Here is a 4,380-nt window from a genome sequence, read left to right as displayed (position 1 = left end):
ACCAGGGGAGAAGGTGGTTTTTTCCCTTGACTACGAAGTACGGCGGCACGATCCAGCCATCCGCACACACAGCCTGGATCACAGTAACCCATTCCCGATTGCCAGGCTGCTTCGTACGAGGCCGGCTACGGCGTTCGGAGCTTGTCACGACCTTTGCGCTCGAGAGTATGCCCATCAGAGACCCAGTCTCGTCGAAGTTGTAGATGTCCTCCTCTTGGATCCCGTATTTGTCCATCATGTTCCGTACGACCCGAAACCACGCCTTCACCACGTCACTGTCATTGCATTGGGCCCTCTGGTAATCGACTCGGCGTCGGAAACGCGTCGTAAGCTCGGGATGTCGTTTAACAAACCCGTTCGCCCATCGAATTCCAACCTCTGACGCGTCGCGATCCGTACGAAGGCGATTAGCCATTTCTCGAATGTCGGAGAGCCGGGGCTGGAATCCTCGCGCATCAAGGTCGAGTACCCTCTCAAGAAGACTTTTTCTTCCAAGTCGGTCAATTTCCGAAGGTTGGCAGGTAATTCGCGTCGTGGTTGCTTTCCGGCGCGTCGGTGACGGAGCGAGGTTTCGGGGATCTCGTAGATTGTAGCAGCTTTTCGTACGGAAAGATTAGGGTCTTTTTAAAGAGCTTCGAGCGCAAGGATCATACGACTTTCTTTTGGAAGAGATTCCATGTTGTGTTGTGGAAGAAATTTCGTGATGAAGTTAGGTGGTTGTTGGAGGAAGAAAGTGCGCCACTCGTTATGCTGCGCCACTCGTTATGCAAGTACGTTAAGGCCAATATATCTATTATAGTATGGGGTGGCATCTGGAAGGGCGGAAGAACTGACCTGGTCATTATAGAGCGTGACTACACGCCTCCCCAGAAGGGAGGCTACAGTTCTTAGAGCTGCTAAGAGGCTCTGAGAAAAGGTCTCTTACCAGTATATAATGGGACAAGGCATTTCCAGCAAGATAATGCAGAGAGATTCATATATCTTAAGGCATTATAAGAGTGGCTCCTCAACTATGCAATTGAGGTCTTAGAAGACTGGCCAGCCCATAGTCCGGATCTTAACCTAAATGAATATGTTTGGGCTCTGTTGAAGCAGAAAGCCAAGGAGCAATACCCTGATATTTGGGAATTGAGAAAAAGGAAGCTGGATGTAGCTGAGTTTACGTATGTTCTTTAGAAGTGTTGGTGGGCAATTGATCAGGCTCAGATCGACTGTCTGATTGATTCAATCCTAAATCGGCTGGCTATAGTAACAAGAAAACTAGGGGCTGGTGCAAAAAGTATTAGAACCGGAATCAAGGCTACAATATGTTCTTGCTGGCTTGCTGCCTGAATTTTTGTACATCAAGTCATAGTTTATATGAAGTACCTGCTATTTTAAGCGAGCGACTAGATAATTGCTTCAGGTTACCGTATATTAGAACGGATTCTAGGCTCCATCGCTAGTAGATAGAGGATTATAGCTTAACCTTATCTTACTAATCTGTTAGCTATAAGTCCTATAGAGCTTTAAGAAGGAGTTATATATTGTTATTGGACCGTATATAGTATAACAGGTTTAACGAGAGACTGAACTACCCAATATTAAAGTAGAAGGAAAAGCCACTTAGGTAGTGTTCAATAGATATAGGGCTAAGGAAGGATATAATTCTGAGGCGCCTATAATACCAGGTAATAACCCTGACATTAGTTAGAAGGGAGGTGGCTACTTACAACTGAAAGATACTCCGTTATATCCGACTGACTCGATAGGAGAATACATAAAAGAAGAGCTGTACATAGGCGGTATATACAGCGAGGTGTTACCCACGGGCCTAAGGTAGGAACCGAGTAGTAGCAAGGAGACTACGATATAACCCGGAAGAAGGGGCAGGTAATATAACTAGAATAGACGAGCGAGCAAGGAAGTAGATATTATTGCGATAGACGAATATAGGACTTGAGCTCTAGGAATAGGTCATTAAATTTAAGACGGTATCTATTACTACTAGAAATGAAGGTACAAAGAAGGATAATAAAGATACGGTAGATCCTAGACAAATACCGAGGAAAGCTAGCGTTTAAAGCAAAATCATTGAACGGTTGCGAGGTATTAGACCTTAAATATAAGATCAAGCTTAAGGATAGCGCCTAGTTGAAATTTTTCAAGGTATACTATACTAATGAAAAATAAGAAAGACTTATAAAATATCACTAGAAGAGCCTACAACAAGGTGTATTTGACCTTTAACATTGCTAGCGGGCTACCTCGGCCTTATTCTAAAGAAGGACAGGAAGCTGCGAATATACGTAGACTACCAATAGCCGAATTATCAGAGAGTGAAAAACCGATATCCATTGCCCTTAATCTCTGAAATCTTAGGATTAACTAGTAGGAGTATAATAGCTTATATTGACATACCAACGGTATATATGTAGACTTGGATTACGGAGGGTAATAAGTGAAAGAGAGCGTTTAGGATACTCTATAGATACTATTGGTACTTGATTTTACTATTTGGTTAACCAACGTGCTAGCGATTCGCTAAGCAGTCGTTGACTATATGATTGGACCATCCCTTGATAAATTTACAGTCTATTACCTCGATAATATCTTTATCTTCTCGAAAATACTTGAAGAAATATAAATGATATATAAAGCAGATACTCGATATACTATATAACTAGAAGCTCGATATACTATAGTGTAGGTCCAGAAGACTGGCCCACCCCACCAACCACCCCCAGCTATACAATTTCAAACATTATAACTAAGACATCTATCTCGAAATAACAGGCCACTGGCATAATTGCTGGCAATGCAGATATATATAGTTTGAAACCCTGGTTCCGGGCCTCAATATCCTGTATTCACACCCCTGGCTTTCTTGGCTGTGGCCAGCCGCTGGGGCCATCGAGTTGATAAGCTGGTCAATCTGAGCCTGGTCAATGGCCCACCAACACTCCTTTAGACATCCAACAAATATACAGTAGCAATATCCAGTTGATTTTCTTGAGCTCCCATATGTCAGGGTATAGTTTTTTCATCTTCCGTTTCAACATGGCCCAAATATGCTCAATTGGGTTATATCTGAGCTATAAGCTGGCCAGTCTTCAGGGGCCTCAATTATATAGTTGAGGAGCTACTCTATCGAAGACGCTCAACTGTATACCCGCGCATTGTTCCGCTGAGAATGTCTTACGCCGTATAAATAGAAAGGAAGCCCTATCTTAGTGCTTGTTAATAGCTCTAAGGGCTGTGACCTCCTTTCTGAGGAGGTTGATAGTCACGTTCTATGACAATAATATCGGTCCTCCCTCCTTTCTATATACTAGCATAGAATTATGATTGCTATGGTACCTTTCCTATAGGTCTTAGGATTGACAAAGCTATTATCCTATTTTTGCGAAGGGGACCAAAAAACTAGGCGGTTGGCGCTGCTTATATTGTTCTGGTAGGTCGACTTATCCGTGAAGATCGACTCGAGGTTATTAGCCAAGTTTAAGCGTAGACTTCCAAGTCACTTCTATGTAACAACACCTCAATATTCTCTAACTAAAGATGAGCAAACCTATACCGAGTAAGAGCCACCTCTTTTGTCAATGGAATTCTCTTCTACGAACGCCATTCACACATTCGATAGTGGCGGAGAACTCGGCGTATTGTCGAGCGAGTGATCCGAGTATCATCTATGTTGTTGAGCAGTTGTGTTGATAGGCGTGGATTTCGCTTGGCCAATCAGATGATATACCGTTTCTCCCGACGTGTGAGAAGCTCCGGCCAACCAGTTCTAGGTCTTGATCCGACGGTGGTTGAAGAATCAACCCGTTGAATTGCTCGTTAGACTGCCTTACAGTCGACGCGAAACGCGCGAGCTATAGCCGACTAGCTTGCCACAGCTGCAACGGCACCTATAATAGCTACGCGTGCAAAACCACAGAGCTCTTCATTTTTCTAACGTTCGGCCGTCATTCTGAACCCGACTTCATCTAAATTGAGCATGCTGGCGTAGAGCTCTAGGAGTTGGAAGGTCGCGTTCGACATGTCGCGAAGCGCGTTTGATTGATGCGGAGTGGGCTAGACTTTGGACCACTGTATATAATTAGAAGCTCGATATACTATATAACTGGAAGCTCTTAATAAGGACAAAAGTAAGTTCTATGTTAGGGAAACGGTCTTCCTAGACATCGAGTTTTTACTAGGAGAGATCTAAATAGAACCTATAAAGATCAAGGCTATTGAGACGTAGCTAAGGCCGAATAGTATAATAGAGGTCCGAGGATTTATCGGATATATCAACTTCTACCGAATGTTCATTAAGAACTTCGGCAATATTTATTATACAATCTTTATATGATTTAACGAAGAAGGACACTAAGTTCCAGTAGAAGGAGGACTCTA

This window comes from Parathielavia appendiculata, assembly GCF_033297405.1.
Source record: "Parathielavia appendiculata strain CBS 731.68 unplaced genomic scaffold N657scaffold_5, whole genome shotgun sequence".
Classification (NCBI taxonomy): Eukaryota; Fungi; Ascomycota; class Sordariomycetes; order Sordariales; family Chaetomiaceae; genus Parathielavia; species Parathielavia appendiculata.
Note: the sequence above shows the minus strand (reverse complement) of the source record.